The sequence below is a fragment of the Hyla sarda genome, unplaced genomic scaffold (assembly GCF_029499605.1).
Source record: "Hyla sarda isolate aHylSar1 unplaced genomic scaffold, aHylSar1.hap1 scaffold_200, whole genome shotgun sequence".
NCBI classification, from domain to species: Eukaryota; Metazoa; Chordata; class Amphibia; order Anura; family Hylidae; genus Hyla; species Hyla sarda.
Genome location: NW_026608660.1, coordinates 307,388 through 335,182, shown reverse-complemented (window position 1 = coordinate 335,182; position 27,795 = coordinate 307,388). Strand labels below are relative to the sequence as shown.

General features: G+C 44.6%; 9 non-coding genes and 1 pseudogene across 9 annotated transcripts; all 10 read right to left on the bottom strand.

Annotated features, from left to right (window-relative positions):
- Window positions 1–1,341: 1,341 nt before the first annotated feature.
- Window positions 1,342–1,532, bottom strand: LOC130317494 (U2 spliceosomal RNA). Its single transcript, XR_008864604.1, has one exon. It is a non-coding gene; the product is annotated as a U2 spliceosomal RNA (small nuclear RNA).
- Window positions 1,533–3,621: 2,089 nt separating this feature from the next.
- LOC130317493 (U2 spliceosomal RNA) lies at window positions 3,622–3,812 on the bottom strand. Its single transcript, XR_008864603.1, has one exon. It is a non-coding gene; the product is annotated as a U2 spliceosomal RNA (small nuclear RNA).
- A 2,072-nt stretch (window positions 3,813–5,884) lies between these two features.
- LOC130317492 (U2 spliceosomal RNA) lies at window positions 5,885–6,075 on the bottom strand. The gene has a single exon (XR_008864602.1). It is a non-coding gene; the product is annotated as a U2 spliceosomal RNA (small nuclear RNA).
- Window positions 6,076–8,161: 2,086 nt separating this feature from the next.
- On the bottom strand, window positions 8,162–8,352 carry LOC130317491 (U2 spliceosomal RNA). Its single transcript, XR_008864601.1, has one exon. It is a non-coding gene; the product is annotated as a U2 spliceosomal RNA (small nuclear RNA).
- Window positions 8,353–10,437: 2,085 nt separating this feature from the next.
- On the bottom strand, window positions 10,438–10,628 carry LOC130317594 (U2 spliceosomal RNA). Its single transcript, XR_008864685.1, has one exon. It is a non-coding gene; the product is annotated as a U2 spliceosomal RNA (small nuclear RNA).
- A 2,080-nt stretch (window positions 10,629–12,708) lies between these two features.
- LOC130317490 (U2 spliceosomal RNA) lies at window positions 12,709–12,899 on the bottom strand. The gene has a single exon (XR_008864600.1). It is a non-coding gene; the product is annotated as a U2 spliceosomal RNA (small nuclear RNA).
- A 2,081-nt stretch (window positions 12,900–14,980) lies between these two features.
- LOC130317540 (U2 spliceosomal RNA) lies at window positions 14,981–15,171 on the bottom strand. Its single transcript, XR_008864646.1, has one exon. It is a non-coding gene; the product is annotated as a U2 spliceosomal RNA (small nuclear RNA).
- Window positions 15,172–17,252: 2,081 nt separating this feature from the next.
- LOC130317578 (U2 spliceosomal RNA) lies at window positions 17,253–17,415 on the bottom strand (annotated as a pseudogene).
- Window positions 17,416–24,695: 7,280 nt separating this feature from the next.
- LOC130317488 (U2 spliceosomal RNA) lies at window positions 24,696–24,886 on the bottom strand. Its single transcript, XR_008864599.1, has one exon. It is a non-coding gene; the product is annotated as a U2 spliceosomal RNA (small nuclear RNA).
- A 2,091-nt stretch (window positions 24,887–26,977) lies between these two features.
- On the bottom strand, window positions 26,978–27,168 carry LOC130317487 (U2 spliceosomal RNA). The gene has a single exon (XR_008864598.1). It is a non-coding gene; the product is annotated as a U2 spliceosomal RNA (small nuclear RNA).
- Between the last annotated feature and the right edge of the window lie 627 nt (window positions 27,169–27,795).

Here is a 27,795-nt window from a genome sequence, read left to right as displayed (position 1 = left end):
CACCTAGTGATGTCAGTGGTATTGAGTGACATCACAGCACAGTGCTAAGGCTCCTGGGCCTGGACACAGCAGCGGCTGCAATATCTCAACGGAGAATACGTTTATATATATGTGTGTGTGTGCGCGTATATATATATATATATATATATATATATATATATATATATATATATATTTCTCCGCCGAAATCACTTTTAAACCCATTTCCACCTTTTTTTCCCTTCTCTTCCTCTTACTTTTTTTTCACGTTTTTTTACGTTTTTCTCCTTTTCGCCTCTTTTCTGGGCGTATTATTCTTCTTTTTCTTCTTTTTTTTCGTCTAATGCATACCCCATCAGTGCAGCAATGCTTATTCAATACCGCCAGCAGATGGAGACACTGGGGGATAATTTTCTAAGGATTTATACTGATTTTTCCTGTCTGAATTTGTCGCACAGAAAGTTGCAGGCCAAATATGTGTGACATTTCTGCGACTTTAGCTTCTAGAGCATTTTTACAACATTATACATAGGTGCTGAATACATAAAAAGCGACTGTTCAGCGACAGACAAGTCGCATCGGCTGAAAGTAGGCCAGAATGTCAGTCCATGTTGGAGCAGGTTTAGATACAGTCTAAAGTATAGATCTCAAAGTCTGTGCACAGAATTTAGCAAGGGCCTCGCACCTTCTGATGCATCAGGTAGGTGCACAATAGCATAGCCTAACCCTCTGTACTTTGGTCTATATTGATGCGGGACATAGACAGCCAGCTGATGACCAATCCATTAGTGCAATGGATGGCTGGAAGCATTTGTCTTTGCCTTTGCAATACCACAGAAGCAATGCATGGTCAATGTACAGCAATGACACACCTGTGTGAACAGCCAGGAGACCCCCCCCCCCCCCCCATGTTATGTTACATAGTTACATAGTTAGTACGGTCGAAAAAAGACATATGTCCATCAAGTTCAACCAGGGAATTAAGGGGTAGGGGTGTGGCGCGATATTGGGGAAGGGATGAGATTTTATATTTCTTCATAAGCATTAATCTTATTTTGTCAATTAGGAACATTCAGCACCCACCCGCTATCAAGGCAGCTGCCTATCATGTCATGCCCTACCTGCACAGGTGTGCTGGCTACTCAAATGATCCAATTAAGGAGGCCATTTAGTCAGCAGCAGCAGAAGTCCTGTGCCTGGACGCTCCAACAGCGGCCAGACACAAGCAGAAGCAGCAGAAGCAGCAGCACCACCTTTTGTTTTTTGGCTGCAGCAGCAGCAAGGCCCACAGGGCTGGCTAGCTGGCTAGCCAGCAAGCAGGTAGCAATGAAAGTAGGAATCTTTCTTTTTAACCCTGTAAGGGGGTGGTGCACTGTACCCGAAGATACTGCCATATCGGGTCAATGCATAGGGCGACGGAAGCAAGCTTCGAAATCGGCCCCCGTTCTCAAAAATCCATTTAATATATGGTCCCCAGATAGGGGACGTATCAGATATTAAACTGATAAGAACAGATACTACACTTGATCTTAGCCAAAAGGCCGAGAAGCGATAACCGTGAAAGGGGCAGGCCCAACAAGGTCCCCTTCATGGGCACTATCACTGCTTGCTGTCAGGGAGGCTGCCAGACAATTTTCCATGCACACTCTGGGCTGGGGGGCAGTCAACCACCAGTACACACAGCAGAACCTAAACCCATACCATTATTGCTAAGCAGCAAGACAGGGGCCCATTGCACTCCCACGGGGCCTTTTTAAATGCAATCCATAACCCGGATTTGCCAGGAACCCTTCTTACTCCTCCTACTTGCATGTGACACTGGGCTTAGGATCTGCATAGGAAACACACACACAAGCACACACCTACCTTTGTTGCCTGCAGATGCCTCCTTGGCTGTCCCCAAACGGTATCAAACCAACACCCACGGGAAGCTGTAAGCATAGAGGACATGCCTGCACCCCATTGGACTTACCTGTGTGGGTTAAATCCGGGTTATTTGACAACCTATGGCGGTGATGGTTCTGCTCAGGCAGAGCAGTGCTGATGCTCCTCATAAAGCTGTCGCTGCTGTGAAGGTTCTAGGTGACATCACAAATCCCTATGGTTACATACACAACAAAGCTGGGTTGTTGTTGTTTACACTCTGCAAGGCCTGTGGAAGTGAGTGACATCATAGCACTGTAGTTCTGAGGGTTCTAGATGGATGCAACAATCTCCTGTTGCTTCTATGAAGGCCATAATAGACGACATCACCAAACAGCTCCATAGTCACATACACAGCAAAGGAGAGATGTTGTTTACACCTAGTGATGTCAGTGGTATTGAGTGACATCACAGCACAGTGCTAAGGCTCCTGGGCCTGGACACAGCAGCGGCTGCAATATCTCAACGGAGAATACGTTTATATATATGTGTGTGTGTGCGCGTATATATATATATATATATATATATATATATATATATATATATATATATATTTCTCCGCCGAAATCACTTTTAAACCCATTTCCACCTTTTTTTCCCTTCTCTTCCTCTTACTTTTTTTTCACGTTTTTTTACGTTTTTCTCCTTTTCGCCTCTTTTCTGGGCGTATTATTCTTCTTTTTCTTCTTTTTTTTCGTCTAATGCATACCCCATCAGTGCAGCAATGCTTATTCAATACCGCCAGCAGATGGAGACACTGGGGGATAATTTTCTAAGGATTTATACTGATTTTTCCTGTCTGAATTTGTCGCACAGAAAGTTGCAGGCCAAATATGTGTGACATTTCTGCGACTTTAGCTTCTAGAGCATTTTTACAACATTATACATAGGTGCTGAATACATAAAAAGCGACTGTTCAGCGACAGACAAGTCGCATCGGCTGAAAGTAGGCCAGAATGTCAGTCCATGTTGGAGCAGGTTTAGATACAGTCTAAAGTATAGATCTCAAAGTCTGTGCACAGAATTTAGCAAGGGCCTCGCACCTTCTGATGCATCAGGTAGGTGCACAATAGCATAGCCTAACCCTCTGTACTTTGGTCTATATTGATGCGGGACATAGACAGCCAGCTGATGACCAATCCATTAGTGCAATGGATGGCTGGAAGCATTTGTCTTTGCCTTTGCAATACCACAGAAGCAATGCATGGTCAATGTACAGCAATGACACACCTGTGTGAACAGCCAGGAGACCCCCCCCCCCCCCCATGTTATGTTACATAGTTACATAGTTAGTACGGTCGAAAAAAGACATATGTCCATCAAGTTCAACCAGGGAATTAAGGGGTAGGGGTGTGGCGCGATATTGGGGAAGGGATGAGATTTTATATTTCTTCATAAGCATTAATCTTATTTTGTCAATTAGGAACATTCAGCACCCACCCGCTATCAAGGCAGCTGCCTATCATGTCATGCCCTACCTGCACAGGTGTGCTGGCTACTCAAATGATCCAATTAAGGAGGCCATTTAGTCAGCAGCAGCAGAAGTCCTGTGCCTGGACGCTCCAACAGCGGCCAGACACAAGCAGAAGCAGCAGAAGCAGCAGCACCACCTTTTGTTTTTTGGCTGCAGCAGCAGCAAGGCCCACAGGGCTGGCTAGCTGGCTAGCCAGCAAGCAGGTAGCAATGAAAGTAGGAATCTTTCTTTTTAACCCTGTAAGGGGGTGGTGCACTGTACCCGAAGATACTGCCATATCGGGTCAATGCATAGGGCGACGGAAGCAAGCTTCGAAATCGGCCCCCGTTCTCAAAAATCCATTTAATATATGGTCCCCAGATAGGGGACGTATCAGATATTAAACTGATAAGAACAGATACTACACTTGATCTTAGCCAAAAGGCCGAGAAGCGATAACCGTGAAAGGGGCGGGCCCAACAAGGTCCCCTTCATGGGCACTATCACTGCTTGCTGTCAGGGAGGCTGCCAGACAATTTTCCATGCACACTCTGGGCTGGGGGGCAGTCAACCACCAGTACACACAGCAGAACCTAAACCCATACCATTATTGCTAAGCAGCAAGACAGGGGCCCATTGCACTCCCACGGGGCCTTTTTAAATGCAATCCATAACCCGGATTTGCCAGGAACCCTTCTTACTCCTCCTACTTGCATGTGACACTGGGCTTAGGATCTGCATAGGAAACACACACACAAGCACACACCTACCTTTGTTGCCTGCAGATGCCTCCTTGGCTGTCCCCAAACGGTATCAAACCAACACCCACGGGAAGCTGTAAGCATAGAGGACATGCCTGCACCCCATTGGACTTACCTGTGTGGGTTAAATCCGGGTTATTTGACAACCTATGGCGGTGATGGTTCTGCTCAGGCAGAGCAGTGCTGATGCTCCTCATAAAGCTGTCGCTGCTGTGAAGGTTCTAGGTGACATCACAAATCCCTATGGTTACATACACAACAAAGCTGGGTTGTTGTTGTTTACACTCTGCAAGGCCTGTGGAAGTGAGTGACATCATAGCACTGTAGTTCTGAGGGTTCTAGATGGATGCAACAATCTCCTGTTGCTTCTATGAAGGCCATAATAGACGACATCACCAAACAGCTCCATAGTCACATACACAGCAAAGGAGAGATGTTGTTTACACCTAGTGATGTCAGTGGTATTGAGTGACATCACAGCACAGTGCTAAGGCTCCTGGGCCTGGACACAGCAGCGGCTGCAATATCTCAACGGAGAATACGTTTATATATATGTGTGTGTGTGCGCGTATATATATATATATATATATATATATATATATTTCTCCGCCGAAATCACTTTTAAACCCATTTCCACCTTTTTTTCCCTTCTCTTCCTCTTACTTTTTTTTCACGTTTTTTTACGTTTTTCTCCTTTTCGCCTCTTTTCTGGGCGTATTATTCTTCTTTTTCTTCTTTTTTTTCGTCTAATGCATACCCCATCAGTGCAGCAATGCTTATTCAATACCGCCAGCAGATGGAGACACTGGGGGATAATTTTCTAAGGATTTATACTGATTTTTCCTGTCTGAATTTGTCGCACAGAAAGTTGCAGGCCAAATATGTGTGACATTTCTGCGACTTTAGCTTCTAGAGCATTTTTACAACATTATACATAGGTGCTGAATACATAAAAAGCGACTGTTCAGCGACAGACAAGTCGCATCGGCTGAAAGTAGGCCAGAATGTCAGTCCATGTTGGAGCAGGTTTAGATACAGTCTAAAGTATAGATCTCAAAGTCTGTGCACAGAATTTAGCAAGGGCCTCGCACCTTCTGATGCATCAGGTAGGTGCACAATAGCATAGCCTAACCCTCTGTACTTTGGGCTATATTGATGCGGGACATAGACAGCCAGCTGATGACCAATCCATTAGTGCAATGGATGGCTGGAAGCATTTGTCTTTGCCTTTGCAATACCACAGAAGCAATGCATGGTCAATGTACAGCAATGACACACCTGTGTGAACAGCCAGGAGACCCCCCCCCCCCCCCCATGTTATGTTACATAGTTACATAGTTAGTACGGTCGAAAAAAGACATATGTCCATCAAGTTCAACCAGGGAATTAAGGGGTAGGGGTGTGGCGCGATATTGGGGAAGGGATGAGATTTTATATTTCTTCATAAGCATTAATCTTATTTTGTCAATTAGGAACATTCAGCACCCACCCGCTATCAAGGCAGCTGCCTATCATGTCATGCCCTACCTGCACAGGTGTGCTGGCTACTCAAATGATCCAATTAAGGAGGCCATTTAGTCAGCAGCAGCAGAAGTCCTGTGCCTGGACGCTCCAACAGCGGCCAGACACAAGCAGAAGCAGCAGAAGCAGCAGCACCACCTTTTGTTTTTTGGCTGCAGCAGCAGCAAGGCCCACAGGGCTGGCTAGCTGGCTAGCCAGCAAGCAGGTAGCAATGAAAGTAGGAATCTTTCTTTTTAACCCTGTAAGGGGGTGGTGCACTGTACCCGAAGATACTGCCATATCGGGTCAATGCATAGGGCGACGGAAGCAAGCTTCGAAATCGGCCCCCGTTCTCAAAAATCCATTTAATATATGGTCCCCAGATAGGGGACGTATCAGATATTAAACTGATAAGAACAGATACTACACTTGATCTTAGCCAAAAGGCCGAGAAGCGATAACCGTGAAAGGGGCGGGCCCAACAAGGTCCCCTTCATGGGCACTATCACTGCTTGCTGTCAGGGAGGCTGCCAGACAATTTTCCATGCACACTCTGGGCTGGGGGGCAGTCAACCACCAGTACACACAGCAGAACCTAAACCCATACCATTATTGCTAAGCAGCAAGACAGGGGCCCATTGCACTCCCACGGGGCCTTTTTAAATGCAATCCATAACCCGGATTTGCCAGGAACCCTTCTTACTCCTCCTACTTGCATGTGACACTGGGCTTAGGATCTGCATAGGAAACACACACACAAGCACACACCTACCTTTGTTGCCTGCAGATGCCTCCTTGGCTGTCCCCAAACGGTATCAAACCAACACCCACGGGAAGCTGTAAGCATAGAGGACATGCCTGCACCCCATTGGACTTACCTGTGTGGGTTAAATCCGGGTTATTTGACAACCTATGGCGGTGATGGTTCTGCTCAGGCAGAGCAGTGCTGATGCTCCTCATAAAGCTGTCGCTGCTGTGAAGGTTCTAGGTGACATCACAAATCCCTATGGTTACATACACAACAAAGCTGGGTTGTTGTTGTTTACACTCTGCAAGGCCTGTGGAAGTGAGTGACATCATAGCACTGTAGTTCTGAGGGTTCTAGATGGATGCAACAATCTCCTGTTGCTTCTATGAAGGCCGTAATAGACGACATCACCAAACAGCTCCATAGTCACATACACAGCAAAGGAGAGATGTTGTTTACACCTAGTGATGTCAGTGGTATTGAGTGACATCACAGCACAGTGCTAAGGCTCCTGGGCCTGGACACAGCAGCGGCTGCAATATCTCAACGGAGAATACGTTTATATATATGTGTGTGTGTGCGCGTATATATATATATATATATATATATATATATATATATATATATATATTTCTCCGCCGAAATCACTTTTAAACCCATTTCCACCTTTTTTTCCCTTCTCTTCCTCTTACTTTTTTTTCACGTTTTTTTACGTTTTTCTCCTTTTCGCCTCTTTTCTGGGCGTATTATTCTTCTTTTTCTTCTTTTTTTTCATCTAATGCATACCCCATCAGTGCAGCAATGCTTATTCAATACCGCCAGCAGATGGAGACACTGGGGGATAATTTTCTAAGGATTTATACTGATTTTTCCTGTCTGAATTTGTCGCACAGAAAGTTGCAGGCCAAATATGTGTGACATTTCTGCGACTTTAGCTTCTAGAGCATTTTTACAACATTATACATAGGTGCTGAATACATAAAAAGCGACTGTTCAGCGACAGACAAGTCGCATCGGCTGAAAGTAGGCCAGAATGTCAGTCCATGTTGGAGCAGGTTTAGATACAGTCTAAAGTATAGATCTCAAAGTCTGTGCACAGAATTTAGCAAGGGCCTCGCACCTTCTGATGCATCAGGTAGGTGCACAATAGCATAGCCTAACCCTCTGTACTTTGGTCTATATTGATGCGGGACATAGACAGCCAGCTGATGACCAATCCATTAGTGCAATGGATGGCTGGAAGCATTTGTCTTTGCCTTTGCAATACCACAGAAGCAATGCATGGTCAATGTACAGCAATGACACACCTGTGTGAACAGCCAGGAGACCCCCCCCCCCCCCCCATGTTATGTTACATAGTTACATAGTTAGTACGGTCGAAAAAAGACATATGTCCATCAAGTTCAACCAGGGAATTAAGGGGTAGGGGTGTGGCGCGATATTGGGGAAGGGATGAGATTTTATATTTCTTCATAAGCATTAATCTTATTTTGTCAATTAGGAACATTCAGCACCCACCCGCTATCAAGGCAGCTGCCTATCATGTCATGCCCTACCTGCACAGGTGTGCTGGCTACTCAAATGATCCAATTAAGGAGGCCATTTAGTCAGCAGCAGCAGAAGTCCTGTGCCTGGACGCTCCAACAGCGGCCAGACACAAGCAGAAGCAGCAGAAGCAGCAGCACCACCTTTTGTTTTTTGGCTGCAGCAGCAGCAAGGCCCACAGGGCTGGCTAGCTGGCTAGCCAGCAAGCAGGTAGCAATGAAAGTAGGAATCTTTCTTTTTAACCCTGTAAGGGGGTGGTGCACTGTACCCGAAGATACTGCCATATCGGGTCAATGCATAGGGCGACGGAAGCAAGCTTCGAAATCGGCCCCCGTTCTCAAAAATCCATTTAATATATGGTCCCCAGATAGGGGACGTATCAGATATTAAACTGATAAGAACAGATACTACACTTGATCTTAGCCAAAAGGCCGAGAAGCGATAACCGTGAAAGGGGCGGGCCCAACAAGGTCCCCTTCATGGGCACTATCACTGCTTGCTGTCAGGGAGGCTGCCAGACAATTTTCCATGCACACTCTGGGCTGGGGGGCAGTCAACCACCAGTACACACAGCAGAACCTAAACCCATACCATTATTGCTAAGCAGCAAGACAGGGGCCCATTGCACTCCCACGGGGCCTTTTTAAATGCAATCCATAACCCGGATTTGCCAGGAACCCTTCTTACTCCTCCTACTTGCATGTGACACTGGGCTTAGGATCTGCATAGGAAACACACACACAAGCACACACCTACCTTTGTTGCCTGCAGATGCCTCCTTGGCTGTCCCCAAACGGTATCAAACCAACACCCACGAGAAGCTGTAAGCATAGAGGACATGCCTGCACCCCATTGGACTTACCTGTGTGGGTTAAATCCGGGTTATTTGACAACCTATGGCGGTGATGGTTCTGCTCAGGCAGAGCAGTGCTGATGCTCCTCATAAAGCTGTCGCTGCTGTGAAGGTTCTAGGTGACATCACAAATCCCTATGGTTACATACACAACAAAGCTGGGTTGTTGTTGTTTACACTCTGCAAGGCCTGTGGAAGTGAGTGACATCATAGCACTGTAGTTCTGAGGGTTCTAGATGGATGCAACAATCTCCTGTTGCTTCTATGAAGGCCATAATAGACGACATCACCAAACAGCTCCATAGTCACATACACAGCAAAGGAGAGATGTTGTTTACACCTAGTGATGTCAGTGGTATTGAGTGACATCACAGCACAGTGCTAAGGCTCCTGGGCCTGGACACAGCAGCGGCTGCAATATCTCAACGGAGAATACGTTTATATATATGTGTGTGTGTGCGCGTATATATATATATATATATATATATATATATATATATATATATATTTCTCCGCCGAAATCACTTTTAAACCCATTTCCACCTTTTTTTCCCTTCTCTTCCTCTTACTTTTTTTTCACGTTTTTTTACGTTTTTCTCCTTTTCGCCTCTTTTCTGGGCGTATTATTCTTCTTTTTCTTCTTTTTTTTCGTCTAATGCATACCCCATCAGTGCAGCAATGCTTATTCAATACCGCCAGCAGATGGAGACACTGGGGGATAATTTTCTAAGGATTTATACTGATTTTTCCTGTCTGAATTTGTCGCACAGAAAGTTGCAGGCCAAATATGTGTGACATTTCTGCGACTTTAGCTTCTAGAGCATTTTTACAACATTATACATAGGTGCTGAATACATAAAAAGCGACTGTTCAGCGACAGACAAGTCGCATCGGCTGAAAGTAGGCCAGAATGTCAGTCCATGTTGGAGCAGGTTTAGATACAGTCTAAAGTATAGATCTCAAAGTCTGTGCACAGAATTTAGCAAGGGCCTCGCACCTTCTGATGCATCAGGTAGGTGCACAATAGCATAGCCTAACCCTCTGTACTTTGGTCTATATTGATGCGGGACATAGACAGCCAGCTGATGACCAATCCATTAGTGCAATGGATGGCTGGAAGCATTTGTCTTTGCCTTTGCAATACCACAGAAGCAATGCATGGTCAATGTACAGCAATGACACACCTGTGTGAACAGCCAGGAGACCCCCCCCCCCCCCCCCATGTTATGTTACATAGTTACATAGTTAGTACGGTCGAAAAAAGACATATGTCCATCAAGTTCAACCAGGGAATTAAGGGGTAGGGGTGTGGCGCGATATTGGGGAAGGGATGAGATTTTATATTTCTTCATAAGCATTAATCTTATTTTGTCAATTAGGAACATTCAGCACCCACCCGCTATCAAGGCAGCTGCCTATCATGTCATGCCCTACCTGCACAGGTGTGCTGGCTACTCAAATGATCCAATTAAGGAGGCCATTTAGTCAGCAGCAGCAGAAGTCCTGTGCCTGGACGCTCCAACAGCGGCCAGACACAAGCAGAAGCAGCAGAAGCAGCAGCACCACCTTTTGTTTTTTGGCTGCAGCAGCAGCAAGGCCCACAGGGCTGGCTAGCTGGCTAGCCAGCAAGCAGGTAGCAATGAAAGTAGGAATCTTTCTTTTTAACCCTGTAAGGGGGTGGTGCACTGTACCCGAAGATACTGCCATATCGGGTCAATGCATAGGGCGACGGAAGCAAGCTTCGAAATCGGCCCCCGTTCTCAAAAATCCATTTAATATATGGTCCCCAGATAGGGGACATATCAGATATTAAACTGATAAGAACAGATACTACACTTGATCTTAGCCAAAAGGCCGAGAAGCGATAACCGTGAAAGGGGCGGGCCCAACAAGGTCCCCTTCATGGGCACTATCACTGCTTGCTGTCAGGGAGGCTGCCAGACAATTTTCCATGCACACTCTGGGCTGGGGGGCAGTCAACCACCAGTACACACAGCAGAACCTAAACCCATACCATTATTGCTAAGCAGCAAGACAGGGGCCCATTGCACTCCCACGGGGCCTTTTTAAATGCAATCCATAACCCGGATTTGCCAGGAACCCTTCTTACTCCTCCTACTTGCATGTGACACTGGGCTTAGGATCTGCATAGGAAACACACACACAAGCACACACCTACCTTTGTTGCCTGCAGATGCCTCCTTGGCTGTCCCCAAACGGTATCAAACCAACACCCACGGGAAGCTGTAAGCATAGAGGACATGCCTGCACCCCATTGGACTTACCTGTGTGGGTTAAATCCGGGTTATTTGACAACCTATGGCGGTGATGGTTCTGCTCAGGCAGAGCAGTGCTGATGCTCCTCATAAAGCTGTCGCTGCTGTGAAGGTTCTAGGTGACATCACAAATCCCTATGGTTACATACACAACAAAGCTGGGTTGTTGTTGTTTACACTCTGCAAGGCCTGTGGAAGTGAGTGACATCATAGCACTGTAGTTCTGAGGGTTCTAGATGGATGCAACAATCTCCTGTTGCTTCTATGAAGGCCATAATAGACGACATCACCAAACAGCTCCATAGTCACATACACAGCAAAGGAGAGATGTTGTTTACACCTAGTGATGTCAGTGGTATTGAGTGACATCACAGCACAGTGCTAAGGCTCCTGGGCCTGGACACAGCAGCGGCTGCAATATCTCAACGGAGAATACGTTTATATATATGTGTGTGTGTGCGCGTATATATATATATATATATATATATATATATATATATATTTCTCCGCCGAAATCACTTTTAAACCCATTTCCACCTTTTTTTCCCTTCTCTTCCTCTTACTTTTTTTTCACGTTTTTTTACGTTTTTCTCCTTTTCGCCTCTTTTCTGGGCGTATTATTCTTCTTTTTCTTCTTTTTTTTCGTCTAATGCATACCCCATCAGTGCAGCAATGCTTATTCAATACCGCCAGCAGATGGAGACACTGGGGGATAATTTTCTAAGGATTTATACTGATTTTTCCTGTCTGAATTTGTCGCACAGAAAGTTGCAGGCCAAATATGTGTGACATTTCTGCGACTTTAGCTTCTAGAGCATTTTTACAACATTATACATAGGTGCTGAATACATAAAAAGCGACTGTTCAGCGACAGACAAGTCGCATCGGCTGAAAGTAGGCCAGAATGTCAGTCCATGTTGGAGCAGGTTTAGATACAGTCTAAAGTATAGATCTCAAAGTCTGTGCACAGAATTTAGCAAGGGCCTCGCACCTTCTGATGCATCAGGTAGGTGCACAATAGCATAGCCTAACCCTCTGTACTTTGGTCTATATTGATGCGGGACATAGACAGCCAGCTGATGACCAATCCATTAGTGCAATGGATGGCTGGAAGCATTTGTCTTTGCCTTTGCAATACCACAGAAGCAATGCATGGTCAATGTACAGCAATGACACACCTGTGTGAACAGCCAGGAGACCCCCCCCCCCCCCCCCCATGTTATGTTACATAGTTACATAGTTAGTACGGTCGAAAAAAGACATATGTCCATCAAGTTCAACCAGGGAATTAAGGGGTAGGGGTGTGGCGCGATATTGGGGAAGGGATGAGATTTTATATTTCTTCATAAGCATTAATCTTATTTTGTCAATTAGGAACATTCAGCACCCACCCGCTATCAAGGCAGCTGCCTATCATGTCATGCCCTACCTGCACAGGTGTGCTGGCTACTCAAATGATCCAATTAAGGAGGCCATTTAGTCAGCAGCAGCAGAAGTCCTGTGCCTGGACGCTCCAACAGCGGCCAGACACAAGCAGAAGCAGCAGAAGCAGCAGCACCACCTTTTGTTTTTTGGCTGCAGCAGCAGCAAGGCCCACAGGGCTGGCTAGCTGGCTAGCCAGCAAGCAGGTAGCAATGAAAGTAGGAATCTTTCTTTTTAACCCTGTAAGGGGGTGGTGCACTGTACCCGAAGATACTGCCATATCGGGTCAATGCATAGGGCGACGGAAGCAAGCTTCGAAATCGGCCCCCGTTCTCAAAAATCCATTTAATATATGGTCCCCAGATAGGGGACGTATCAGATATTAAACTGATAAGAACAGATACTACACTTGATCTTAGCCAAAAGGCCGAGAAGCGATAACCGTGAAAGGGGCGGGCCCAACAAGGTCCCCTTCATGGGCACTATCACTGCTTGCTGTCAGGGAGGCTGCCAGACAATTTTCCATGCACACTCTGGGCTGGGGGGCAGTCAACCACCAGTACACACAGCAGAACCTAAACCCATACCATTATTGCTAAGCAGCAAGACAGGGGCCCATTGCACTCCCACGGGGCCTTTTTAAATGCAATCCATAACCCGGATTTGCCAGGAACCCTTCTTACTCCTCCTACTTGCATGTGACACTGGGCTTAGGATCTGCATAGGAAACACACACACAAGCACACACCTACCTTTGTTGCCTGCAGATGCCTCCTTGGCTGTCCCCAAACGGTATCAAACCAACACCCACGGGAAGCTGTAAGCATAGAGGACATGCCTGCACCCCATTGGACTTACCTGTGTGGGTTAAATCCGGGTTATTTGACAACCTATGGCGGTGATGGTTCTGCTCAGGCAGAGCAGTGCTGATGCTCCTCATAAAGCTGTCGCTGCTGTGAAGGTTCTAGGTGACATCACAAATCCCTATGGTTACATACACAACAAAGCTGGGTTGTTGTTGTTTACACTCTGCAAGGCCTGTGGAAGTGAGTGACATCATAGCACTGTAGTTCTGAGGGTTCTAGATGGAAGCAACAATCTCCTGTTGCTTCTATGAAGGCCATAATAGACGACATCACCAAACAGCTCCATAGTCACATACACAGCAAAGGAGAGATGTTGTTTACACCTAGTGATGTCAGTGGAATTGAGTGACATCACAGCACAGTGCTAAGGCTCCTGGGCCTGGACACAGCAGCGGCTGCAATATCTCAACGGAGAATACGTTTATATATATGTGTGTGTGTGCGCGTATATATATATATATATATATATATATATATATATATATATTTCTCCGCCGAAATCACTTTTAAACCCATTTCCACCTTTTTTTCCCTTCTCTTCCTCTTACTTTTTTTTCACGTTTTTTTACGTTTTTCTCCTTTTCGCCTCTTTTCTGGGCGTATTATTCTTCTTTTTCTTCTTTTTTTTCGTCTAATGCATACCCCATCAGTGCAGCAATGCTTATTCAATACCGCCAGCAGATGGAGACACTGGGGGATAATTTTCTAAGGATTTATACTGATTTTTCCTGTCTGAATTTGTCGCACAGAAAGTTGCAGGCCAAATATGTGTGACATTTCTGCGACTTTAGCTTCTAGAGCATTTTTACAACATTATACATAGGTGCTGAATACATAAAAAGCGACTGTTCAGCGACAGACAAGTCGCATCGGCTGAAAGTAGGCCAGAATGTCAGTCCATGTTGGAGCAGGTTTAGATACAGTCTAAAGTATAGATCTCAAAGTCTGTGCACAGAATTTAGCAAGGGCCTCGCACCTTCTGATGCATCAGGTAGGTGCACAATAGCATAGCCTAACCCTCTGTACTTTGGTCTATATTGATGCGGGACATAGACAGCCAGCTGATGACCAATCCATTAGTGCAATGGATGGCTGGAAGCATTTGTCTTTGCCTTTGCAATACCACAGAAGCAATGCATGGTCAATGTACAGCAATGACACACCTGTGTGAACAGCCAGGAGACCCCCCCCCCCCCCCCCATGTTATGTTACATAGTTACATAGTTAGTACGGTCGAAAAAGGACATATGTCCATCAAGTTCAACCAGGGAATTAAGGGGTAGGGGTGTGGCGCGATATTGGGGAAGGGATGAGATTTTATATTTCTTCATAAGCATTAATCTTATTTTGTCAATTAGGAACATTCAGCACCCACCCGCTATCAAGGCAGCTGCCTATCATGTCATGCCCTACCTGCACAGGTGTGCTGGCTACTCAAATGATCCAATTAAGGAGGCCATTTAGTCAGCAGCAGCAGAAGTCCTGTGCCTGGACGCTCCAACAGCGGCCAGACACAAGCAGAAGCAGCAGAAGCAGCAGCACCACCTTTTGTTTTTTGGCTGCAGCAGCAGCAAGGCCCACAGGGCTGGCTAGCTGGCTAGCCAGCAAGCAGGTAGCAATGAAAGTAGGAATCTTTCTTTTTAACCCTGTAAGGGGGTGGTGCACTGTACCCGAAGATACTGCCATATCGGGTCAATGCATAGGGCGACGGAAGCAAGCTTCGAAATCGGCCCCCGTTCTCAAAAATCCATTTAATATATGGTCCCCAGATAGGGGACATATCAGATATTAAACTGATAAGAACAGATACTACACTTGATCTTAGCCAAAAGGCCGAGAAGCGATAACCGTGAAAGGGGCGGGCCCAACAAGGTCCCCTTCATGGGCACTATCACTGCTTGCTGTCAGGGAGGCTGCCAGACAATTTTCCATGCACACTCTGGGCTGGGGGGCAGTCAACCACCAGTACACACAGCAGAACCTAAACCCATACCATTATTGCTAAGCAGCAAGACAGGGGCCCATTGCACTCCCACGGGGCCTTTTTAAATGCAATCCATAACCCGGATTTGCCAGGAACCCTTCTTACTCCTCCTACTTGCATGTGACACTGGGCTTAGGATCTGCATAGGAAACACACACACAAGCACACACCTACCTTTGTTGCCTGCAGATGCCTCCTTGGCTGTCCCCAAACGGTATCAAACCAACACCCACGGGAAGCTGTAAGCATAGAGGACATGCCTGCACCCCATTGGACTTACCTGTGTGGGTTAAATCCGGGTTATTTGACAACCTATGGCGGTGATGGTTCTGCTCAGGCAGAGCAGTGCTGATGCTCCTCATAAAGCTGTCGCTGCTGTGAAGGTTCTAGGTGACATCACAAATCCCTATGGTTACATACACAACAAAGCTGGGTTGTTGTTGTTTACACTCTGCAAGGCCTGTGGAAGTGAGTGACATCATAGCACTGTAGTTCTGAGGGTTCTAGATGGATGCAACAATCTCCTGTTGCTTCTATGAAGGCCATAATAGACGACATCACCAAACAGCTCCATAGTCACATACACAGCAAAGGAGAGATGTTGTTTACACCTAGTGATGTCAGTGGTATTGAGTGACATCACAGCACAGTGCTAAGGCTCCTGGGCCTGGACACAGCAGCGGCTGCAATATCTCAACGGAGAATACGTTTATATATATGTGTGTGTGTGCGCGTATATATATATATATATATATATATATATATATATATATATTTCTCCGCCGAAATCACTTTTAAACCCATTTCCACCTTTTTTTCCCTTCTCTTCCTCTTACTTTTTTTTCACGTTTTTTTACGTTTTTCTCCTTTTCGCCTCTTTTCTGGGCGTATTATTCTTCTTTTTCTTCTTTTTTTTCGTCTAATGCATACCCCATCAGTGCAGCAATGCTTATTCAATACCGCCAGCAGATGGAGACACTGGGGGATAATTTTCTAAGGATTTATACTGATTTTTCCTGTCTGAATTTGTCGCACAGAAAGTTGCAGGCCAAATATGTGTGACATTTCTGCGACTTTAGCTTCTAGAGCATTTTTACAACATTATACATAGGTGCTGAATACATAAAAAGCGACTGTTCAGCGACAGACAAGTCGCATCGGCTGAAAGTAGGCCAGAATGTCAGTCCATGTTGGAGCAGGTTTAGATACAGTCTAAAGTATAGATCTCAAAGTCTGTGCACAGAATTTAGCAAGGGCCTCGCACCTTCTGATGCATCAGGTAGGTGCACAATAGCATAGCCTAACCCTCTGTACTTTGGTCTATATTGATGCGGGACATAGACAGCCAGCTGATGACCAATCCATTAGTGCAATGGATGGCTGGAAGCATTTGTCTTTGCCTTTGCAATACCACAGAAGCAATGCATGGTCAATGTACAGCAATGACACACCTGTGTGAACAGCCAGGAGACCCCCCCCCCCCCCCCCATGTTATGTTACATAGTTACATAGTTAGTACGGTCGAAAAAAGACATATGTCCATCAAGTTCAACCAGGGAATTAAGGGGTAGGGGTGTGGCGCGATATTGGGGAAGGGATGAGATTTTATATTTCTTCATAAGCATTAATCTTATTTTGTCAATTAGGAACATTCAGCACCCACCCGCTATCAAGGCAGCTGCCTATCATGTCATGCCCTACCTGCACAGGTGTGCTGGCTACTCAAATGATCCAATTAAGGAGGCCATTTAGTCAGCAGCAGCAGAAGTCCTGTGCCTGGACGCTCCAACAGCGGCCAGACACAAGCAGAAGCAGCAGAAGCAGCAGCACCACCTTTTGTTTTTTGGCTGCAGCAGCAGCAAGGCCCACAGGGCTGGCTAGCTGGCTAGCCAGCAAGCAGGTAGCAATGAAAGTAGGAATCTTTCTTTTTAACCCTGTAAGGGGGTGGTGCACTGTACCCGAAGATACTGCCATATCGGGTCAATGCATAGGGCGACGGAAGCAAGCTTCGAAATCGGCCCCCGTTCTCAAAAATCCATTTAATATATGGTCCCCAGATAGGGGACGTATCAGATATTAAACTGATAAGAACAGATTTATTTTTTTTTTTTTTTTTTTTTTTTTTTTTTTCTTTTTTTTTTTTTTTTTTTTTTTTTTTTTTTTTTCCTCAGTTACAGACTATTGTTTGAACGATCATCAGGTCTCCTACCAGGACTCGTCACTTAAAACAATGTCTGAAAAAACATCATGCGGAAAGACAAAAAAAAGGGAACCGAGGGTCAAGAACTTAAAACCAAAAGGTAAAAGCTGAAGGAAAACAAAAACTTTTAAAAAACCAAACATAAACTGGTCAGACTTACAGTTTCCACCATTGGGTATATTTCCAGATCTTTTCAGCATTGTCTTCTCCCATTCTCTTCTTATCTAATAAATATGCAATAAAAAGTCTTCCGAGCAACAACCTCCTACATTCACTTGGAGAAATGGAAACATTTTTAAAAACAAGCAAATTCCTGGAGTCCCATAAAACTTCTTTAAAAACAGAAAAAATTATCCAAGTAACACGTGCATCATTCTTCATGTTAAAGTCCTGACCGATAAAAATTTTCTCAAAAGTAAAATCATTAAAACCCATAAGTGCAATAAAAAATCTTGTTAAAAGCCTAAAAACTTCCTTGGCATAAAAACAGTCCCACCACAAATGTACAATATCTTCTTTACCTCCACAACCCTCTCTTGGACACTGTTCACTCACTCTTATTCCTCTTCCTCTTAAAAACACTCGAGTTGGGAGGCAACCATGGTAAGACATCCATACCACATCTTTTTGTCTATTTGATAAACCAAAGGAATTAAAAAGGCTCCAAATCTTAACTGACTGTGCAATATTACAGAATGGTACTTCATTAAATTTTTCACTCTTTCTCAACTCATATTCTATTTTCTTCTTTTCAGGTTTCCCCAAGGAGCTCAAATTAAACTGATCATTGAAAGACCGAAGAACCACATAAAAGGTAGGTATAATCAGCGCCATTGGTTTCCTCAGATCCCTCTCACACCAGCCCCACTTAGAAAACAACCATCCTGCTAAATATTTACACATATCAGCTGTTTTACTATTGCACTGGATCGTCTTGAAAATTAAAAGAAAATAGTGTAACTTTAAAAACAAATCAATATTTGGAAAGTCATATCCACCATTCTTTACAGTACTCATTACCTTCTCTCTTTTCATTTTTTCCATTTTGGATCCCCAAAAGAAAACAAAAAGTCTTCTTGTTGTCTTCCTCATCCAAAGCTTACCAGGTGGAAAAACCATCGCAGTATATAAAAGTAAAGGTAAAATCACAGTCTTAATAACAAGTACTTTCCCTTTAAGGGATAAACTCCTCAATTTCCAAAAATTCAATTTCTTTTCAATTTTACTGTCCAGCTTGTTGTAAGTCTCTGTCCCTTTAAGATTCTTTTCAAAAATGACCCCTAAAACTTCCACATTCTCCTTTATCTCTACTCCATCCACCAACACATCTTCGCATTTCCCAAAATTCACCAAATGACATTTGCCCCAGTTTACACACATTCCGGCCACACAGCAAAAAATTTGAATATGCAAATTCACTCTATTCAAATCTGCTTTTGAAGTACATGTAAACACAACATCATCCATGTAGCTTAAAACCTTAAGATCACTCCCACCACTGCCAGGTATAAAAACTCCTTTAACACATTTGTCTTTCTGAACATTCTTTAACAAGGCCTCTATTACACAGATGAAAAGGATTGGGGAGAGTGGGCAACCCTGCCGAACCCCTGATAAAATCTTAAAAGCAGGACCAACATGGCCATTCATTAAAACTTGTCCAGTAACACCATTATATAACCCTTTAATAACATGTAATAACTTCATTGGGATCCCCATATGTTTTAGGGCCATAAACATAAATTTGTGTGCGACTTTATCATAGGCCTTCTCGAAATCCACTGACTCGACAAAAAGAGGCACCTTATTAAAATTACAATAATAAATAACATCCCTTAAAATCAATAAATTATCAGTAATTCTTCTCCCGGGTACAGCACATACTTGGTAATTATCTACCATATGGCCAATAATATTCCTAAGCCTGTTTGCAACAATTTTAGCAATAATTTTATAGTCACTGTTTAACAATGAAATTGGTCTCCAATTTTTTATATCACGTTCGTCACCTTTCTTATGTATTAGTGTGATAATTCCCTTCTTCATTGAATCAGCTAAAATCCCAAACTTAAAAACATATTGCACAACCCGAGTAAAAACATCTTTTAAAAGAGGCCAAAATACAACATAAAACTCAGCTGGAAGGCCGTCACTACCAGGGGTTTTACCTTTTGCCATTCCATTCAGCGCCATTCTAATTTCATTTTCACTAACATCTTCCACCAAAAAAACTTTCTCCTCATCTGGAATTTGATCCTCTAAAATGTTACAGTAGTCTTCCATTTCATTAATAGCAGCTTTACTTTCATTACTAAAAAGTGTTTCATAAAATTTACAAACCTCCTCCTCCATCTCCCTACCAACCACCTCACCACTTGAGGTTAAAACTGACTTAAAGACCCCCTTTGGCTTAAAACACTTTTTAAAAAAATATCGACTACATTGTTCATTCTCCTCCAAATGTTGCACCTTAGCCCTGTAAACAATATTCCTTCCTCTTTCCTTCAACCTTGTCTTCATCTCTTCCTTAATTTCACAAATTTCAGCATCCACCTCTAGACCAGCGTTCTTAAACTTAAAGAGAGTCTCCAACTGTGAAACTAAAGTCTCATCTCGCCGCCTCTTCTCCTGTGCTCTCTTAATGCAAACAGACTTAAAATAACCAGCAAAGTTCACTTTAGCCCAATCCCACCAGTCTAAAATATTTTTAAAACAGTCTTGTTTAGCAGCACAGGATAAAAATATATTTTTAAAACCTTCCATTACCTCCTCTTCTTCAAGTAAACTCACATTCAACTTCCAGAGTCCCCTACCAAAGGCAATGGACTCTGAGATGCTTATTTCAGCAGATAAAATTTTATGATCTGAGAAAATCGACATCATCTGATTACACCGGGCCACCTTCATCCCTTCAGACACAAAAATATAATCTATTCGGGATTTACAGTGACCACTATCCGATACATATGTATATCTATCATCAGTGTCAATCATCAGTCCAGCATCTATATAGTGTAAGTCTTGTACTAATTGATTTAAAGCATTAGAGGTAATGTCAGTTCGGACTTCAGCAGCACTCTCACGGTCATTAACAGTACGGATACAGTTAAAATCACCAGCCACTATAGTACTTTCCCGACCAGGGATAAAAAACTTCAAGGACTCTAAAAAAACCAACCGCTCTTTCTTCTCTGCTGGGGCATATACGTTAAAAACTCTAATCCTCTGGTCTAAAAACTCAAAGTTTAAAACCATGCAACGGCCTGGTATTAAAATCTGGCAATTTAAAACTTTGATATTGTTATTTTTGATTAAAAAACCAACTCCTTCATTCTTGTTATCCGTACTAGTTGACCAAAAAGATTGTCCCATCCTCCACTCATCAGCATAAGGTGCAGATTTAATTGCACACTCCTGTAAACATATTATATCAGCTCTCACATTCTCCAACACCTCAAAAATAGCAGCTCTTCTTACTTCTGATCCAATACTCCTGACATTAAGGGTTGTTAAGATAAGAGTCATAATAACTAAAATGAATAAAATCAAAACTTTAATATCCATCATAGTTAAAAATTACTGCTCTGACTCTCAACTTTCCTTAAAACATTTTCATAACAATCAGGCGACCCTGGATCAGAGTCCCTGTCCATTTCAACTCCTCTTCCAACCACTGGGTCCTCTTGATCCCCAGTCCAACTTCCTTTTTTACTTCTTTTACTTTCCACCCCCACCTCATCCTCCTCATCACTGCTGACAAATCTCTGAGCAGGTGTAAGGGACTTCTCAGATGACTGCACATTTTCTTGGAATTCCATTCCCTCCTCCTCCCCCACAACAGGGTCTGGACATTCCACATCACCACTCATGCTTCCACAAGGAAACACATCTCCATACACAGTTTCAATCTTCTTGACCTCCACCCCCTTTGCACATGTTACTTCACTTGTGGAGACCACTTTCTTATACTCCTGTTCAACCACCACACTTGTCTCCACAAAAGCCTCTTTAATCACATCCACCTGAGCAACAACATTTTTAACAATCGTACCACCTGCGCTCCTCCCGACTTCACATTCCCCCTCCACATTAGATTTTTCACCTCCATCCACACCTCCATCCACACCTCCATCCACACCTGTGGCTTCTGAAAAAGACCTCCTTCCCATTCCCTGTTCATTGCTCTGTCCGCCTTTACTTCCAGCCGCATCAGCATAACTCCTTCTCTTGTACCATAAGTGACATCCTCTTGCCAAATGGGAATTACTCCCACAAATATCACAAGTCTTTTCCTCAACGCAAAAACTTGTTTCATGCCCAGTCTTGCCACAGTTCCTACAAACAACACCCTTCACAGGACATGCGTCCTGCACGTGGCCATATGCTTGACATTTGCGGCAAAACTGAAGCTGCCCCTCATAAAAACAAAAACCACGCTCTCCTCCAATGGAAAAAACTTGAGGAATACTCTTAATTCCCTCCTCCATAGACTCATCCTTCTTGAACTTCACAACATATTTCCTTTTACAGTTAAAAAAACCATGTCTGTTCTTTAGTTTTCCAAAAAACTTCACTTCTTCACAATAACGATAAAGAAAATTTGTTACCATTGAGTCTGTAACTTTGGGATTGTACATATGTACGATGACCACTTTCTCTGTACTCAGAAACAAAGGCTCTACTTTAACTTTCCTCATAATATCCGGCTCATTCTTTCTCTTCATTCCTTCCAGGTCCTTGTAGACCCTCTGACAAATCTCGGAATTAACAAATGTAACATCATAAATACCCTGTCTAGGGAAATCTTGCATTGCAAATACATCTGTTACCTTTAGGTACTGGAGCCTGCGTAGAATCTCCAGCACAATCTGGTCCAGGCCAACCGTTCCCCGATGTTCCGTTGGGACGAAAATCCTGACCTTGTCTTCCATTCCGCGAATCCTCTCTCCTCCACTCATTTTTGCAGGCGATGAAACCCACTATCGCAACTCCGAAATAACCCAGGGCCCCCCGCAAAGAGGGCCCCGATCACCACCCCCTTCAACTCCTAACCCGCCCGGTAAACCGCACGGGATCGAAGCCAAAAGGCCGAGAAGCGATAACCGTGAAAGGGGCGGGCCCAACAAGGTCCCCTTCATGGGCACTATCACTGCTTGCTGTCAGGGAGGCTGCCAGACAATTTTCCATGCACACTCTGGGCTGGGGGGCAGTCAACCACCAGTACACACAGCAGAACCTAAACCCATACCATTATTGCTAAGCAGCAAGACAGGGGCCCATTGCACTCCCACGGGGCCTTTTTAAATGCAATCCATAACCCGGATTTGCCAGGAACCCTTCTTACTCCTCCTACTTGCATGTGACACTGGGCTTAGGATCTGCATAGGAAACACACACACAAGCACACACCTACCTTTGTTGCCTGCAGATGCCTCCTTGGCTGTCCCCAAACGGTATCAAACCAACACCCACGGGAAGCTGTAAGCATAGAGGACATGCCTGCACCCCATTGGACTTACCTGTGTGGGTTAAATCCGGGTTATTTGACAACCTATGGCGGTGATGGTTCTGCTCAGGCAGAGCAGTGCTGATGCTCCTCATAAAGCTGTCGCTGCTGTGAAGGTTCTAGGTGACATCACAAATCCCTATGGTTACATACACAACAAAGCTGGGTTGTTGTTGTTTACACTCTGCAAGGCCTGTGGAAGTGAGTGACATCATAGCACTGTAGTTCTGAGGGTTCTAGATGGATGCAACAATCTCCTGTTGCTTCTATGAAGGCCATAATAGACGACATCACCAAACAGCTCCATAGTCACATACACAGCAAAGGAGAGATGTTGTTTACACCTAGTGATGTCAGTGGAATTGAGTGACATCACAGCACAGTGCTAAGGCTCCTGGGCCTGGACACAGCAGCGGCTGCAATATCTCAACGGAGAATACGTTTATATATATGTGTGTGTGTGCGCGTATATATATATATATATATATATATATATATATATATATATATATTTCTCCGCCGAAATCACTTTTAAACCCATTTCCACCTTTTTTTCCCTTCTCTTCCTCTTACTTTTTTTTCACGTTTTTTTACGTTTTTCTCCTTTTCGCCTCTTTTCTGGGCGTATTATTCTTCTTTTTCTTCTTTTTTTTCGTCTAATGCATACCCCATCAGTGCAGCAATGCTTATTCAATACCGCCAGCAGATGGAGACACTGGGGGATAATTTTCTAAGGATTTATACTGATTTTTCCTGTCTGAATTTGTCGCACAGAAAGTTGCAGGCCAAATATGTGTGACATTTCTGCGACTTTAGCTTCTAGAGCATTTTTACAACATTATACATAGGTGCTGAATACATAAAAAGCGACTGTTCAGCGACAGACAAGTCGCATCGGCTGAAAGTAGGCCAGAATGTCAGTCCATGTTGGAGCAGGTTTAGATACAGTCTAAAGTATAGATCTCAAAGTCTGTGCACAGAATTTAGCAAGGGCCTCGCACCTTCTGATGCATCAGGTAGGTGCACAATAGCATAGCCTAACCCTCTGTACTTTGGTCTATATTGATGCGGGACATAGACAGCCAGCTGATGACCAATCCATTAGTGCAATGGATGGCTGGAAGCATTTGTCTTTGCCTTTGCAATACCACAGAAGCAATGCATGGTCAATGTACAGCAATGACACACCTGTGTGAACAGCCAGGAGACCCCCCCCCCCCCCCCCATGTTATGTTACATAGTTACATAGTTAGTACGGTCGAAAAAAGACATATGTCCATCAAGTTCAACCAGGGAATTAAGGGGTAGGGGTGTGGCGCGATATTGGGGAAGGGATGAGATTTTATATTTCTTCATAAGCATTAATCTTATTTTGTCAATTAGGAACATTCAGCACCCACCCGCTATCAAGGCAGCTGCCTATCATGTCATGCCCTACCTGCACAGGTGTGCTGGCTACTCAAATGATCCAATTAAGGAGGCCATTTAGTCAGCAGCAGCAGAAGTCCTGTGCCTGGACGCTCCAACAGCGGCCAGACACAAGCAGAAGCAGCAGAAGCAGCAGCACCACCTTTTGTTTTTTGGCTGCAGCAGCAGCAAGGCCCACAGGGCTGGCTAGCTGGCTAGCCAGCAAGCAGGTAGCAATGAAAGTAGGAATCTTTCTTTTTAACCCTGTAAGGGGGTGGTGCACTGTACCCGAAGATACTGCCATATCGGGTCAATGCATAGGGCGACGGAAGCAAGCTTCGAAATCGGCCCCCGTTCTCAAAAATCCATTTAATATATGGTCCCCAGATAGGGGACGTATCAGATATTAAACTGATAAGAACAGATACTACACTTGATCTTAGCCAAAAGGCCGAGAAGCGATAACCGTGAAAGGGGCGGGCCCAACAAGGTCCCCTTCATGGGCACTATCACTGCTTGCTGTCAGGGAGGCTGCCAGACAATTTTCCATGCACACTCTGGGCTGGGGGGCAGTCAACCACCAGTACACACAGCAGAACCTAAACCCATACCATTATTGCTAAGCAGCAAGACAGGGGCCCATTGCACTCCCACGGGGCCTTTTTAAATGCAATCCATAACCCGGATTTGCCAGGAACCCTTCTTACTCCTCCTACTTGCATGTGACACTGGGCTTAGGATCTGCATAGGAAACACACACACAAGCACACACCTACCTTTGTTGCCTGCAGATGCCTCCTTGGCTGTCCCCAAACGGTATCAAACCAACACCCACGGGAAGCTGTAAGCATAGAGGACATGCCTGCACCCCATTGGACTTACCTGTGTGGGTTAAATCCGGGTTATTTGACAACCTATGGCGGTGATGGTTCTGCTCAGGCAGAGCAGTGCTGATGCTCCTCATAAAGCTGTCGCTGCTGTGAAGGTTCTAGGTGACATCACAAATCCCTATGGTTACATACACAACAAAGCTGGGTTGTTGTTGTTTACACTCTGCAAGGCCTGTGGAAGTGAGTGACATCATAGCACTGTAGTTCTGAGGGTTCTAGATGGATGCAACAATCTCCTGTTGCTTCTATGAAGGCCATAATAGACGACATCACCAAACAGCTCCATAGTCACATACACAGCAAAGGAGAGATGTTGTTTACACCTAGTGATGTCAGTGGTATTGAGTGACATCACAGCACAGTGCTAAGGCTCCTGGGCCTGGACACAGCAGCGGCTGCAATATCTCAACGGAGAATACGTTTATATATATGTGTGTGTGTGCGCGTATATATATATATATATATATATATATATATATATATATATATATATATATTTCTCCGCCGAAATCACTTTTAAACCCATTTCCACCTTTTTTTCCCTTCTCTTCCTCTTACTTTTTTTTCACGTTTTTTTACGTTTTTCTCCTTTTCGCCTCTTTTCTGGGCGTATTATTCTTCTTTTTCTTCTTTTTTTTCGTCTAATGCATACCCCATCAGTGCAGCAATGCTTATTCAATACCGCCAGCAGATGGAGACACTGGGGGATAATTTTCTAAGGATTTATACTGATTTTTCCTGTCTGAATTTGTCGCACAGAAAGTTGCAGGCCAAATATGTGTGACATTTCTGCGACTTTAGCTTCTAGAGCATTTTTACAACATTATACATAGGTGCTGAATACATAAAAAGCGACTGTTCAGCGACAGACAAGTCGCATCGGCTGAAAGTAGGCCAGAATGTCAGTCCATGTTGGAGCAGGTTTAGATACAGTCTAAAGTATAGATCTCAAAGTCTGTGCACAGAATTTAGCAAGGGCCTCGCACCTTCTGATGCATCAGGTAGGTGCACAATAGCATAGCCTAACCCTCTGTACTTTGGTCTATATTGATGCGGGACATAGACAGCCAGCTGATGACCAATCCATTAGTGCAATGGATGGCTGGAAGCATTTGTCTTTGCCTTTGCAATACCACAGAAGCAATGCATGGTCAATGTACAGCAATGACACACCTGTGTGAACAGCCAGGAGACCCCCCCCCCCCCCCCCATGTTATGTTACATAGTTACATAGTTAGTACGGTCGAAAAAAGACATATGTCCATCAAGTTCAACCAGGGAATTAAGGGGTAGGGGTGTGGCGCGATATTGGGGAAGGGATGAGATTTTATATTTCTTCATAAGCATTAATCTTATTTTGTCAATTAGGAACATTCAGCACCCACCCGCTATCAAGGCAGCTGCCTATCATGTCATGCCCTACCTGCACAGGTGTGCTGGCTACTCAAATGATCCAATTAAGGAGGCCATTTAGTCAGCAGCAGCAGAAGTCCTGTGCCTGGACGCTCCAACAGCGGCCAGACACAAGCAGAAGCAGCAGAAGCAGCAGCACCACCTTTTGTTTTTTGGCTGCAGCAGCAGCAAGGCCCACAGGGCTGGCTAGCTGGCTAGCCAGCAAGCAGGTAGCAATGAAAGTAGGAATCTTTCTTTTTAACCCTGTAAGGGGGTGGTGCACTGTACCCGAAGATACTGCCATATCGGGTCAATGCATAGGGCGACGGAAGCAAGCTTCGAAATCGGCCCCCGTTCTCAAAAATCCATTTAATATATGGTCCCCAGATAGGGGACGTATCAGATATTAAACTGATAAGAACAGATACTACACTTGATCTTAGCCAAAAGGCCGAGAAGCGATAACCGTGAAAGGGGCGGGCCCAACAAGGTCCCCTTCATGGGCACTATCACTGCTTGCTGTCAGGGAGGCTGCCAGACAATTTTCCATGCACACTCTGGGCTGGGGGGCAGTCAACCACCAGTACACACAGCAGAACCTAAACCCATACCATTATTGCTAAGCAGCAAGACAGGGGCCCATTGCACTCCCACGGGGCCTTTTTAAATGCAATCCATAACCCGGATTTGCCAGGAACCCTTCTTACTCCTCCTACTTGCATGTGACACTGGGCTTAGGATCTGCATAGGAAACACACACACAAGCACACACCTACCTTTGTTGCCTGCAGATGCCTCCTTGGCTGTCCCCAAACGGTATCAAACCAACACCCACGGGAAGCTGTAAGCATAGAGGACATGCCTGCACCCCATTGGACTTACCTGTGTGGGTTAAATCCGGGTTATTTGACAACCTATGGCGGTGATGGTTCTGCTCAGGCAGAGCAGTGCTGATGCTCCTCATAAAGCTGTCGCTGCTGTGAAGGTTCTAGGTGACATCACAAATCCCTATGGTTACATACACAACAAAGCTGGGTTGTTGTTGTTTACACTCTGCAAGGCCTGTGGAAGTGAGTGACATCATAGCACT